Raw genomic sequence first — 16,210 nt, 5'->3', positions numbered from 1 at the left:
GATGATTTTTCGATTTTCAAAAAACTCAAACTTTGACCTCTTTGCGCCATTCTTCCTCAAGTCCGATTGACCTGATATTTCGCATAGGGCAAGAGTATTCCGTCTGTATCATTGTCCGATCTCCATCGCATCGCTGATGATTGTTGCGTAGTCACTTGAGGCCTTGAGTTTTGAGCTCACGATCGATCGCTTGGTAAACGAACGCGTAAACGTAGCTACGAAGACCCCCGAAAATTACCCATTGACACACACTAAAATGATGTCCATCGTTAGTAACGATTCTCTTCCATCGTTCAGGAAGTCCGCCTTAATAAATTGACTTTTTTGCTGCTCGGTCAGGTTACCGGCCGAAACAAGAAGCCGCCGGATGGAGCAATGTCTGTTGAAAATGGGAAGTGGGGTAGGACATTCCATCGTAACAGTTCTGAAGCATCCCCGACGTTTTCGATATATGTGGTCGAGCTTTGTCGTACTGAAAGATCAATGATCTGGTATATTGGGGGTGTGAGCTTCAATGTTGACGATATACCAAAATGAATGAGCCTAAAATAACATATAAATGAGCTGCCATCCCATACTGGTACATCATTTACTCAAGCGAGATGGGAGTTGGGGTATAATATATATGAGATAGCAAGAGCAATGTGAGAGAGCGAAACAAGAGATACAATGCAAATAAGCACGCATTAACCAGTTACACGGTTACACATACACGGCCCTCGTCGCGAAAAGGTGACAAGTTCACGTTTATGCTCTCCTTTTTATTTTTAGGAAACACTTTCCATGTATACTTTTAAGATCCTACTTCATTTTATAATGTGATGTAGAGGAACCCGGGGCAAGAATGCCCATCTGATCATTTTGCCTATTTCCATCTTTTACAATTGTTTAACTACAGAACTTTGTTTTATACAGATACTGCATATATCTCACATATTATCAGCCAGAACCTTACACATTTTTAATTGGAAAACAGATAAATACAAACTGAGCTTCTTACAACTGCGATCTATATAAGAACGCACAGGCGCAAATTAACGAAATACCCTCAGTTTCTATATGTTTGCATGACTCCACCCATAAATACGAATAGAATAATCTTTTTTTTTCAACTTACTGTATGAACTAATTTAAATCGTACGCATTTATTTCAATAAAATATAAATTTGTTATCTCTCAACTTCCGGGGCAAAAGAAGCCATTATTACCGGGGTAAAAATGTCATAGTCGTAACCTCGAATTCGATCTGTCAAACGCAAATAGTGTAATCGTGATTGTGTTTGTTGTGGTCATGGTTTGTAAATATGAACGTATTTCGTTCCGAAACCAGTGGCAGATGGAAACTATGGTTGTTGCCGTACATTCTGTAATTCATGGAGACGAGCTGCGGAGGAATATAGTTTGCCCAGAAGAACATTGGCCAAATATATGCAGAAGTTAGGCCGTTTTAAAACTGTGTTTTCTAAACAACAGGAGGAGTACCTCGTGAGTCACATCCTTAATATGCAGAAGTTATCTTATAGGCTGACAACACACGACATCCCGGGTATAAAATCGCAAAGTGAAATAATTTAGATCACTCTTTCGACAAAACATCCAAATTGGCCGGAGAAGACTGGCTTGCCGGTTTTCGTGAACGCCACCAGAACTTGAGTTTGTGTTCTTTGGAACCACCGTGAATTTCACAGTGCTTTTTTCATCAAAAATTATCTTTTTATAAGGTTCGCACTCTTGCCCCGTCGAGGTTGCACTCTTGCCCCTGGAAAAATACAAGCCAAAAACATCATTTTTTAAATGAAACATTTTCATAGTAAGCATAACTTTTGAACAATTTGATGCATAGCTACACCTAAATAAGAGTATAAATGAACAAACCAGCAAAAAAAATGGAAACAAATATTCCAAAAGAGCATTCAAAAACGCGTATTAACTTAAGGTGGCACTCTTGCCCCGGGTTCCCCTAATATTCTCACGCATTTGTGCATCACCACCAGTGGTTGGAATCATGTAAAACAGCTTTACATTCAAGTCGGCCTTGGTTCGATCCCTGCTTGACATCATTTGGACTTTTTTTTGGTACAATTCCAAGCTGACGTTCAGTCTGAGAGAATGAATGGTGCGCTTCATACATACAAACATTTTAACACTTTTGAAAAAGGTGGTTTAATATGTGCATTTCACCTTCAACACACGAATGAGCATTTTTCCTGCCGAAGATGAAATTTATTCTGTCAACGCTAGTTGGGTGTATACACAGCATTTTCTTTTTGCCAGAAATTTTCGGTTTTACGGCTCGAAGGTGGGTGACGCATGACTGGACTTCTTTTCTCCATTTTTTTTGTGAAATTTTTCGTACGTTAAAAAACTGCGTTCGTTATCTCTTGAATCAAGTTCACGCGAAACCCAATTTCTTTGTTTACACAACACACTCATAGTCTTAAGTTGAAAATCATTCATTAAGTTATTTGCATAGTTTCATACTTTAAGTGGTACTTGTAAAAAACCCGGAACCAGTATTTATAAACAGAGCTTCTCATGTCCGTTAACGACGCTTCTTTACAAAAATATAACAAAAAAATGGTCCACAAATTGTATTTGCTGTTTGCACTTTATCCAAATAAAATTTAATGATTTTTCAAGAGAAATTGTAAATATTCGATATATTCGTTTGTTAATCATATCATTTTTTTCTACAATTACGTGATTGAAAATGGAAATAAAACATTGTATAGAAAATACTCCGATATATTTTCCCACAAACGTCAACATTCTACGTCTTCCGATTATAGATCTATTCGACCCAGTGAGTATTATGGATCCAGAAGCAGAAAGTAACACACTTAACATTCATGGAACGCGATTCAAGAAATAGACCATGAGAGATTAACAATGCACTGCAAAATAGACCATTTCGCCACTTGCATTCGAATGAAATCATTTATGTTTCATACATAATAATTCAGAAAAAAAATATTGAACCATATCTTTGTGGTATCATGCTCTTACTTTGGGACGGAATAAAAGCGCGTCTCCAAGAACTAAAATCCCTACGGATTGTTCCAAATTTGACCGAATTCCCCTACATATAGCTCAGATACCAACAACCCCCCCTCCAACGCCACTGAAGCGTGCCGTCAACGGTTGTAAACATTTCGCGTGGTTGTAAATCAATTTCGATACACTTTTATGAGTGCACAACCCGTTACCCCCTGGGCTGCCGAGCTTTTGGGTGGGATGCAGAGTGCAGTTTTAATTGGATGCCCCCTGGGAGTTCACATCCCACGCACTGTTCGAGTCGCGCAGTTCGCGCGCTGTTGGGCAGAATAATTAGCTTGCCGCATAGGACAAATTTGAGCAGAATCGCGCACCGCCTAAATTCCCACCAGTGGCCGCACGGCGCGTTGTTCCACCTGAGTGAAGTAAAGGTCCACCAGCGGGACAAGGGTCTATCCCCAGTTGAATAATAATTAACAGTTGCTTCTTATGCGAGGCATGTCGTAAAATACTCAAAACAAAGCAGTTCAAAAACCCAAACAGTGTTTACTGTTTTATGACCGTTCTCTCTACCTGGTTGTATGGGGTTTAAACCGACCATCTTAACCCGATGTCGCCTCTAGAAGCGGGACATAATTCTGTCTCGTTTCAGCCTGGCACGTGTCTAGCCTGCTTTTGCGACTCTGTGTTATTGTCTTGCAAAGCGTCTTCGCTGGGTTCTTCGGTGCAGTTTTCTCCTGTCGGTAATCCAGTCGAGCGTCAGCAGCAGCGCTCGTATCGTTGTCTCCAGCCGTTGTAATTCTGCGAAAGGAGCTCTCGAGTTTCTTTGTCCGCTGACTGGGAGTGTATCTTTCCAGCGCCACCACGAACCTAGACGCGAACAAATAGACAGTACTAACCCGACGTAAGCTGATTTTGCGGAATAATTTGTAGATCACTTTGCTCGCTGTCGACATATCGTCGAGCGTTTCCACGCCTCCAAGCCGGCCGTTCGCCTCAAGGTAGTGAAAGATTGTTCCACCTGACACACTCGATACAGCGAGCAATATGTCCCATAATTATGGCAATAAATAATTTATAGATATGCTGGCTCGCGATAATTGACAAGAGCACGCGGCCACGCAATGGGAAATCGTTAGTGACTATTGGATACAATGAAAAGTTTTGGAACCCCTTTAAATTGACCCAAGATGATGCAGAATACACTGATAAGCTTGAATAACTGGAAATCCTGGGCAAAGGCATTTGAAGTTTAATCGAATTTTCACTGCTCGAGGTCACAGCTGATTAAGTACGCTAAAATATCATGTATGCTTACGGCGGACCGCGTGTGGGTTGATGAAGTAGCAACATTCATATTCAAATGGATTTATTAGTGGTACAGTTCAGTGCATTGGCGAGCATCCCACGCGAATGTGACCGTGGTGGACCGTGGATCAATTGAATGCTTGTACCCCCGTTCGATGGGGTCCATATTCACCACCAGATTGAAATATTCATTTCATTCAGTCTCGTTATAAATATGTTCTTGGAAAATTTGGTTTCGTGGGAATTTGAATGATAAATTTCAGCATAAATACAGAGAGCACTGATCCATTCCAGTCCGGCGTGATTTGGTCTACCGCCTTCGCTTGCACTCTCGTAATCTCTTAGCGCTTGAAAGCTACTGAAAACAAATGGTGCAAAGCGGCCGCCTTCTCAGATCGTTCTGATTAGCGACCGCCATCGAGAGCATTTCCACATCATCATTGGGCGATGGTAAATGGAAAACCATTTTTAGAATGTGGACGTGGGACTTTCGAAGGAGCACAACACATTGTTCGGCTAGCATTTTATATCATTAGGTCGGAGTGTCTAAAACTAGGTATGCATAATTAATTCTTTTCCGTAGTTGAAAAAGTTGCACCTAGTGTCGGGCCAATAAATGTTTGCTTCAGAACGAAATCGCATTCCATTTTCTGTATACTATTCAATTGATTTCGGCAACACATCAAATATAAAATGTTGCCGGAATGGAACCATGAGAAAATGAAAAATTGTTCATTTTTATCTCCCGGTGCACCCTCCCATAGCTCCCTGAGTCTATTTTCGGGTAATGATGCTAATTATCTATATAAACAAAAATGGAGCGCCAAATGTGATGTTAAGCGTGAAACCCGAAAAAAGAATTGTCCGATTTGAGCCGTCTCTATTTTATTGTATTCGTCCATAGATCAATGTTATGGAGAGAGAAAAAAAAAGGAAATTTTGAAGGAGAATGGGGAATTGAGTCATGTAGAACGGAATCGTTAGATATAAGCCGTCTTTATTCTCTTGTATCCGTTGGTGTGAAACGAAAATGGCAATGAATTCTTAGGTGGAATAACGCGCTTTGAATATAAAAATTGTGAATGAAAATTTACTGTATCAAGTATGTATACCATGTGATGAAGAAACATGTTATTTGCAAGAGTTTCAAAAATCTTGAACGAGAATTGTGTCTGAATGTAATTTTATATTCTAATGAGTTTTGGTAGGAGTTATGGAAATTTATAGTAATAGGAAATAAAAGAAGTAAAGAGCCAATCAGAATATCATTCATTGAAGAATTCTGCGCTCGCACCCACAAACGTTCACTTAGTGAGAATGTTCAAAAATATTCATTACGAAAAATCAATTTTGGGCGGAACGAAGTTTACCGGGTCAGTTAATAATGAATAATAATATAGTAAAATTATGATAAAATTTTTTAAAATAAGAAAAAAAACGAGGGGTTGTATCCGAGACACTACCGCTTAGGATATTATTTACGAATACGTCGAAATTTCATAAATAACTCTTTAGTAAAAAGTTCCGGGGACCCTGAAAAGGTTTAATGGCTTGCATGGTTTTGTAGAATAATTTCGAGAATCAACGATTCATTCTTGCCTTTGCGAGAACAATACACTAATTTGTCATATGTTGCAATTTACTTCTTTATATCAACGAACGCATTGCACTGAGTATTTAACGAGAGGCATCTTCCGTGCATCGCCATTCAACAAGCATCAAACACGCGTCTAACCGATGCACACAGTTGCAGCGATAAAAATGAAACATCGCGAGAATGACCGTTTATGAAAAATCGTTTCTCGACTCTCGATCAAAATCCTCTACAAAGCTAGGAGCTTCTTGCATCATAACAGAGCCGATGCGCACGAGAGCAAATACGAAAAATTGTACAGGAAATGAACAAGTTCTAAGTTTCGCGCAACGAAAACAAGCAACACACACAAAGCCAAACACTGCTGGCTTGAAGCGATCTATAATCATTTGCACTCTTCTGATGCACTTCAAATGAAATATTCGCTAGCGTTCACAGCTCGAGGGCAGTGTTGCTAATGGTCACCATCATATGACTGTTCATGGAGACGTATGTGCTGTGTCATTAATGAACATCATAAAATGAACAGTCAAACAACCGTCGAACTAAAAATGTCATATGACATTTCGGCTTTTTTTCGTCCTATACATTAGATATCCATCGCCCCGTAATTAAACAACAGTGTTCACGGGGAACGCTCACCGCTGAAAACGTTCATTCAACACATTCGCACTTGATAGGGGAGAGTTCGACGGTTGCTTTGATATAGCAATCCGTCTGAATACCATCCATCGATGTGCAGGTGGATGTATATGTGCAGCTACGCTTGAATGCAGAATAAAGGGAGAAAAAGAATGCACACCACTGCAGTTTTAATGTCAAATGACATTAAAACTATAGTCATATTAGCCGGAAGGCTTTATTCATTGAGGCTTTATTCTTACTTTATGCTTTATTGAGGCTTTATTCTTACTTACACGTATATTCTCCGTGTATGTCAATATCATCATCAAATATTGTTTTGAATTATAGAGACTTTAAACTCCTTCAGTTCATTCGCCTCTAGCCTTGAAAAGACCCATTCGCAAAATCAAAAACCGAGATTCTCATGTTTAGGCCTTAAGAAAGGCTATTCGAATGACATCGCCTCCGTCGCCGCCGCAAACTGGTTGCTAGATAGATGACTGTTGAACTGCGACTGATGTTTTGGCATATGCACATATTGTTTTACCCAAATTATGTCTGTGTTACGAGGTGCATAGCGTGATCATCAGCAAGATGAATAAACGGCGCGGAAAAGGAGCGAAATCCGAAATAGTGTGGATGTAAAGACATTGATCCTTTAAGCAAAAAAAAGCCGGTTTTTTTTAAAGGGCCAGAGTTTTTTCTTAGATTTTTAACAGGAATTGCTAACTCAAAAACTATGAGACATACAATATGTTGGTCAAGGGAACACCACGTAGGAAATTGTTAAAATTAAAAAATATTAAACAATTTCTTCAATTAAACTGAAAAACAAAAGCAAAATTGTTTTTTTTTCTCAAGTCATCTATACATCGAAAAAGGGTACTGCTTCAGAGAAAGATTTTCTTAACAACAACTTTTTCATGCTTCTTTTGAAAAATAATATTAATGTTTAACTTGCAACATTTTAGTGTGTATATTATCGCGATTGACAGGTTCAGAAACCCTTTTTTTTCTTTTTAAAACATCTGAAAAACATGTCAAACGCGAGAATTTACGCACAAAAATTTTACGAGTAAACATTATATTTTTAGTTGTCTCCATATATAAATATTCAGCCATTCCATGTTAAACGTAGACCGATTTAGATGATCAAAATACCAAATTAAAGCCAATGAGGTAGATAAACTTCTATGGAAAAATATTACAAAAAAAATTTTCGTGATTATTGATTGTATCTGTTTTCCATAGTTTTCATGGTTTCTGGACCAAGGGCACCGTTTTTTTATATCTTTCACATAAAAATTGCTGTTATGGTTTTTGTCCCCCATTCCTATGCATTCAACGCACTGTGCGTTGTCTTGTGTGGGTGACACCTTTGTTTGATACTGAGTACCGTTATCTATTACTCATAGGAGCACCGTATTGATTCGTGAACAGGTTCACTAGACATCAAGCTTCGTTTAGGAAAAGCATAAATTGATACTTGGTTGAGTAAAATATAATAGAGGCGAATGAACTGCAAAAATTAAAGCCTCTTGAAAACAGAGAAGAAGAAGAAGAGTAAAATATAAGATTAGCTTGGTTTCTTGTTGTGGTGGCTGAGAGCACACAAACGACCACAAAGAGTTAATATTTTGAATTTGGAAAAACGTCATTTTTGGAATGTCATTTGGAGAAACATGATTTTTTAGACCATCGGTTAACTTTGAAAAATCATAATTCAATGTTCCCCATATATGTCTTCCTTAGAAGCCCGCTACACTTCCTCGAATGCACTTACCCATTATCCTATCCCTTTCTTATACATAAGCAGAACTTAGCACCCAATTAGATCAATTCACTATAGCAGCTACACGAACTTCTCAAGAGAACACTCATGGCCATAGGATACTCAATATACATCACCTGGCTCTAAAGTTATCACAACCCCTACAAACAATGCATCGGAAAACGTGGCAACGGAGGAGATAATGCTATTTTTATGTATAATATATTTCTGTAGTCATATATTTATTTGACTTAGGCTTATATTTATGTAGATCTTAACTATTTAGATTTGTGTTTAAAAATGATACATGATGACTCTTTAGGTGGAAACAGAATGCCGCGTTGTGTGTTGCTTCTCATCAGCAGTCATTGCTTGCGTTTTGTACTAAAACATTCGTCCGACGCAGTCTGCTGAATTGCAGTCACAATCTAGCATTCGCGTCACCACTTTTCATGTAAACAAAAACAAAATAAAGTTCGTATGAAAATCTTATTCTTGTTGTGTCCACGGATCAGTTGAATGTTTTTTGAAAACAACACATTGACATATCCGCGCTGGCGGCATTGAGCTTCGTTTACTAGTTTAGGGGAGAGTGAAAGAATAGCTGATTTTCAGTCGGAATGAACACGTTTTCAAAATTAAAATTATGATTGAAAATTAGCTTTTCTATATCAAAATAGTACTCTATTTAAATGAAAAACATTTTTGTTTGCAGGTGGTGAAAAAGTCTCATACGAAAATTGTTTATGAAGACAACCCTATATTATGATGAAAAAATTCAGCAACAATGTTGGAATTGTTTAGCCATATGGTTGAATGAAAGTCAGAAACACGTGTTTCAAGTAATCAAATAACATGATGTGAAAATTTTCATTCAAATTTTAGAATTTAAAAACCGGCTTCGTGTCTTCTAATCTGATAGAGATTACACTAATGAGTTTGGGACCCAAATTACCGACACCATGCCACTGTCATCGCGAATTCTGCGCAAGCAGTTTAGAACAAATGTTAGCGTTTAGTACAACGATGCTAATGACGCAACGCATTATTGTGTTCGACTAAATGGAAACACACATATTTAAAATGAAGTGTCAAAGCACAATTGTCGCAACGCGACGCATGGCGCGGCATTCTGGTCCCACCTTTTGTCTTTTTCTGCGTAATTGAATAAACAGAAGAAAAGGGTAGTAACGGCTTTAATGGTATTTTTGTGTACATTTATGAATAGAATGTGGTTCCGGATTTTTCCACGTTATCTCATCTAACCTATTGAAAGGGTACAAGTTCATACAGGAAACGGTTTTTTTCAGATCTTTCATTTGATTATTAAAAGAGAAAAAATCACAGATTTTGAACAATGAAAAAAACTCAATTCAAATGCAATCAGTACACACAATCACAGTCCTATGTTAAGATCCCGTCCGTGCCCCTAGGCCCAGACCCATTAACTCTTTTTTTTGAGTTCTGTTTAGATATTATGTAATTTAATATTACATTTCATGTGATCAGCCTAGGGTTCTGCATCTATATGCTGCAGTATCAAGTTCTGTGTATGATTTTAATCATATACATCATCATTTTCTATTGTAGAATTATGTCTAAATATGTCTACAGTGACAAAAGTTTTCACCAGGCGTTGAGATTGTCCTTTTTTTCGATGAAGGAAACACATTGTTACGGGAGAAAATCGACGAATTGGCGGAATCGAAACAGGATTCGGACACTTCCCGACACTTTTGTAGTTCGACCGACCAAACTGCGGCAATTCTAGGACTTTACTTTCACTTCGGATCAAAAGGAAACTTTTCTCACTTTTGCACTTCACTATTTCACTATGGTTTATTTGCGTCTGAACTTTATTTCACTACAATGTTTAAATAGCCACTGAACTTTTACGACTGAACTGAACTTTACAACTTTATGTACTGAACATTTCGTGCCCTTTTTATACGGTACCCGCTACAATAAATTCTGTTGTTGTATCTTTGCTCGGGTATTCTGGAACATTATAACAATGGAGCTTTGTTTTATAGCGGGTCTGTTTCAATCCGTTCCTATTCTATGACAATTCAATTGTTATTGTTTTGAGTATACAATGTTATTGTTCATTGCGATGTGTGTTTGTTATTGTTTGTGTTTTGGTGTGTGATGCGGTGAGCGGTAAGTATTGAATATTAATTATCGTATCATATGTACATAAGATAACAATATTTATATAGTTGCAGGTAATTGTTCGTTGGAAAAGGCAAGTGGCGATAAATATCTTTATGTATTTACATAACTAATTGCTTTTGTTTTTCCAGGCGTGGTTCTAGGATTCCTCAACACATTTGATTAGTGTTTTTTGTGTAGTTTGTGTAGTCATTTTTGTGCAAATGAAGTGTTAAGAATTCGATATGTGTCTTTTTTTTTGTTTCCGATTACTTGGTCCGTGCCAAGCCGTAACACTAATATGCGTGTGCCATTGGCACGGCACGTACCATGGCACGACAAAATTCTGTACCATTTGGTACGGCACAGAGCTGTGCCATGGTACACTTGGCACGGTTGGCACAGCTGGCACAGTTGGTACACTTTGGCGCAGCTGGCACGTTTGGTACAAATGACACGGTTGGCACGCATTGGCACAGTTGGCACAGCAGGCACAGATGGCACAGATTGGTACAAATGGCATAAATGGCACAAATGGCACAAATGGCGCAAATGGCACAAAAAGCACAAATGCCTAAAATGGCACAAATGGCACAAACGGCACAAATGGCACAAATGGCACAAATGGCATAAATGGCACAAATGGCACATATGGCGCAAATAGCACAAATGGCACAAATGGCACAAATGGCCCAAATGGCACAAATGGTACAAATGGTACAAATGGTACAAATGGCACAAATGGCACAAATGGCACAAATGGCACAAATGGCACAAATGGCACAAATGGCACATTTGATACACTTAATACGAATGGTATGTTTTAGTGCACAGATTCAAATCCCTTTTTCTACTAAACGGTTCTGTTGCTTGCCCTGTTTGTATGTTTGTATGCAGGGAATCAATTCAGTGTTGGTTTTTCAAAAGTAAAAATAATTATATATATATATTCTCTGATTACTAACGTACCGACAGACCATTTGGGCTCCACAAGAAAACCATCCGAATCGCGCTAGGCGACGAACTTAAAAATAGAAATTTTACACCCTTCTTGTCAACACAACTTTATCTCTGCTATCATTATAAAACTGCGTATTCCATTGTCTTGAGAAGCCAAAAAATAGCGGACTGCATATTTTCTCCCATCAATATTGCTGTCAAACGAAGGAGCTTGACTAGTGAAACACAGTTATTTATGAAAAATGCAAATCCAAGATGGCGGCCACAACAAAATGGTGGATTACATATTTTCACAGAGCCCCATCAATATCGGTATCAAATGAAAGGGCTCGACTAGTAGAACACAGTTATTTATGAAAAATTGAAATCCAAGATGGCCGCAGTTCCCAAATAAACAATTACTTTTTAATGGTTTCATTCAGCTTGCCCTGTTTGTATGTATGTTTGAGTGTTTGTAAGAATGCCCCACAACTATTGAAATTTGACCCCGTTCCTGATCACTGATTGTTCTAAAATTTGTAACATACCTTTAATTATACTGCCATTATAAAACAGCTTGAAAATTCAATTTCGCCGCCGCTAAAAACTGGCTGAATGGCTTGACTTGGAGAATAGACTACATTATGAACAACATAAATTCGAAAAGGTCACCGCCACTTAATAGTCGACTATGTATTTTTTGCATTTCCCTCAATACAGGGAAACTCCGATATAGCGATATAGCGATATAGCTTGATTTTTTACCAGGAATTCTTTATATTGATATTGCAGCCAAATTAAGAAAGATAGAACTTGGGTGTCAAAGAACAAATTGTAGAGCGGTTTGAGAGCTTCAATTTATTAGATAGGAACAATCCAATTAGTACAATTTTTAGGATAAAAGTAATAATAACACATAAAAAATTATTAACTTTTAAGTTTTTCACTTCCAAAATGTTATTAAAACTAAATAAGATGTTCCACTACTATATCCTATACTAAAATTTCTCATCTTTCAAATGAAGGCAACAGAGTTGTCTTCCGTAGCGTACTTTTTAATGTAGAGCCAGTTTGAGGCAACAGAGTTCGTAACAGAAAAAAAGTTCTATAACTTTGTCATTGTTGAAATTCGAACATATGCGTAGGAGGATTTTTTTCATCAAATATGATCACCTATCACCACCTCCTGAGAGAATCTGGATAAATTTATTTTTTTCGTGTGAGAAAGGTGTTTTCTGACTTTAAGGGGATGAATCAAAAATCAAATTCCTCTTTAGTATTCAAAAAACAAAAAATACATGCAAAAAAAAGGAATAAAGAAAAAAATTTTTTTTGACTCGATTATCCGGAGGTGTCGATTATCCGGAGTGAAAAAAAATCAATACTCCGGATAATCGAGTCCGACCTGTACTTAATATATCCCTTGAGGTGACCTCATACCTTCGGCTGTAACTTTCCAACGAAATCAAATATCGAACAATTCTTTCAGAACAACACTTCTGAGGACATAAGCTTCTCAAAAATGCAAAAAAATCGATTTTTTTCGAGGGTTGCCCCTTAAAGTATGGATGTCCACTGTGCCATAGCACGCAATTTCTGTGCCATCTTTATTTGGCACGGCACGGCCTCTGTGCCAAATCGCACGCACTCTACGTAACACCCATAATTTTTCAAAAGAACATCGAAATACAGTGACTCAAATCCATAATCGTACTCCAACATGCAGATCTCTTTTCCCTTCTTTTGAAAGTCGAAAACAAGCTTTCGGAACATTCTATTTATATAAAGTTATAGTGTCATATGATAGTTAAAAGGTTTGCTATCAGTTTTCAGAATAATCGTTTTTATTTCTCTAAAAATGGCGAATGTATGTGCTAACGTATGAAAATTGACTCAAACTCATAATCGTACGCTCGTTGAAATCTCTACTCGATTTCGAAGGCGTCGAAAACAAGCTTTCGAAACATTCTATTTATATAAAGTTACTAGCTAACCCGGCAAACTTCGTCCCGCCCATTTACTTGATTAATTCTCGAGTAATGCAGAAATTTGTGTTTTATTTGTATGGCAGCTACCCCTAAGAGAGGGGGGAGGGGTATCTAACCACCATAGAAACATTCATTGCACCCTAAAGTTTCCATATGCCTAATTTGGTTTAATTTGCTTGATTAATTCTCGGGTAATGCAAAAATTTGTGTTTCATTTGTACGGCAGCCCCCTCTAAGAGAGGGGGAAGGAGTATCTTAACACCATAGAAACATTTATTGCATCCTTAAACCTCCACATGCCAAATTTGGTTTCATTTGCTTGATTAATTCTCGAGTAATGCAGAAATTTGTGTTTCATTTGTATGGCAGCCCCCCCCCCCTTTGAGTGGGGGAAGGACTGTCTAACCATCATAGAAACATTTATTGCACCCTAAAACTTTCACATGCCAACTTTGGTTTCGTTTGATTGATTCATTTCCGAGTAATGCAAAAAATTGTGTTTCATTTGTATGGCAGCCCCCTCTAAGAGAGGGGGAAGGAGTATCTTATCACCATAGAAACATTTATTGCATCCTAAAACCTCCACATGCCAAATTTGGTTTCATTTGCTTGATTAATTCTCGAGTAATGCAGAAATTTGTGTTTCATTTGTATGGCAGCCCCCCCTTTGAGTGGGGGAAGGACTGTCTAACCATCATAGAAACATTTATTGCACCCTAAAACTTTCACATGCCAACTTTGGTTTCGTTTGCTTGGTTAATTTCCGAGTAATGCAGAAATTTGTGTTTCATTTGTATGGCAGACCCCCTTAGAGAGGGGGGAGGGGTCTCAAAATATCACGAAAACCTTCCCCGGCCCCATAAACCCCTACATACCAATTTTCATGTCGATCGGTTCAGTAGTTTCCGAGTCTATAAGAATCAGACAGACAGACAGACATCACTCCATTTTTATATATATAGATAGTGTCATATGAGAGTTGAAAGGTTTGCTATCAGTTTTCAGAATAATCGTTTTTATTTCTCTAAAAATGGCGTATGTATGTGCTAATGTATGAAAATTGACTCAAACTCATAATCGTACGCTCGTTGAAATCTCTACTCGATTTCGAAGGCGTTGGCCAAGTTGCTAATTCCATTATTATTATGGTATCCCTTGTTGATTGCAACTATCTTTAGCTGTCTTTAGATTTATCTACGAGTTTTTTGGTGTATTCGGAAGGTACATTATTTTTTTGTTTCTTTATTTATTTAGGCTCATTAGCATTTTAGCTGTAACAGAGCCGGGTATTAATCGTGTACATGTTACATGTTTATCGTATCTATTAATTGCACATTAAACAGTAGCCATTTCAGGCGCAAAAAAAATCCTTCTGTGCATATGATACATTACACAGTAGCCATTTAGGCGTAAGAGTATTCCTTCTGTTCTTCCATTGTTCAGTTAGACTCTCACCGGACAGCGGAGACAGTTGATATTATCATTGTTGTGTCATTTATAGCACAGCAGCCCGACGTTTCTCGCAGAACAGAGCAGTTGTATGGATGAATCGATTTTCATTCGACCGTGGATAGATCTCCATCGCTGATGATTGTTGCGAGGAAGTAGTTATTCTAAGATGGTCACTGATGGTTTAGGTAATTGAATATGAACATAAATATCGACGTTATGATGCGAAAAATTTCAGGAAATGCAGTACTCGCATACTTCATCATCTTCATCACCTATATTTCCAGCACATTGGATATAGTCCCGAAACTTGATTGGCATAATGTGTTGAAATAGGAAATAGTCTTGTTCAAATATAAAACTACTGACACCCATGTATGTGACACAGATTATCGAGTTCAACGAACGCGTCAAACTATCAATTAAAAATTCATCAATATACGATTTGCATAAACCTCAGATACTCCACGCATCCACGATTATGACAAAGCACAAATAGTATCGCGCTCCCAACCATCTTGGGCACGCAAGACCCAACCACGCAGAGTGGATCAAATTTGAATTATCCTAATGTCAGATTATATCGCAGCCATGCAAACCTATGAAGGGAGAGTGTCTCGCTGCTCTTCCTGCGCGGCCCATTATGACGCGTGGGAGTAATCACTACGGCAATCCCACAAAAATAAAACATCCGCCATATATTGGACCATCTCTGTCAGACCATCGTTGTGTACAGGAAAGCCAATGAGAGAAGCGGGCGAACCCACAGTCTACGATATCTTCGATCCCGATCGCCGGCCTTGCTTTGCGGAAAGTCAACCGACCATCTGTGCAGCTTCCCGTGCCGTTTAAGAGCATGTCAGGGTACACGCACGCTCAGATTCGCCGCTTTCTGCGTTGGCGTTGTCTGATGAATGGATATGTAGAAAATGTCATCGTCACTTGTCCGGACAGGGTTATCGGTACCCTCTCCGAAAGATATATATTTTTTATTTCTCAATTTTTGGGGAAAGTGGGTGTCAAACCATAATTTCGCTCCGTTCATTCCAAATCTCTTGCTAGCATTATTTTATCAACTGTGTATACTCCCATCGCTCGAATTCAACAAATTCAAGAAACAACGGGCAATCAATCGAACCGTGCTAAAAGGCGATACCCCTATCGTCTCCATCCCCGCCTGACTTCCCTCGGATGCTGCCGATGAGATTGAGCGAAGCGCGAGCTACTATCGACCCCCGCGCGTTCGCCGTGTTTGTGAACGGTTATAAATATAAATAACAAAATTTTATGTGTTTTCGCCTCGCAACCTAAAAGTGATTGTACCCGCCAAGTGAGTACTAGTGCTAAAGGGCGTTCGCGTGGTTTGTCATCAGCGCGGCAGTAAACTCGAAC

The 16,210-nt window shown here is 38.4% G+C and overlaps 1 protein-coding gene across 4 annotated transcripts in view; it reads left to right on the top strand.

The window, feature by feature from the left end:
- Positions 1–16,210, top strand: part of LOC129774718 (bone morphogenetic protein receptor type-1B) — a 422,669-nt gene that overhangs the window by 314,626 nt on the left and 91,833 nt on the right. The window lies entirely within an intron of this gene.

Source organism: Toxorhynchites rutilus, chromosome 3, assembly GCF_029784135.1.
Source record: "Toxorhynchites rutilus septentrionalis strain SRP chromosome 3, ASM2978413v1, whole genome shotgun sequence".
In the NCBI taxonomy this organism is placed as follows: Eukaryota; Metazoa; Arthropoda; class Insecta; order Diptera; family Culicidae; genus Toxorhynchites; species Toxorhynchites rutilus.
Note: the sequence above shows the minus strand (reverse complement) of the source record. Positions and strands in the feature narration are given on the sequence as shown.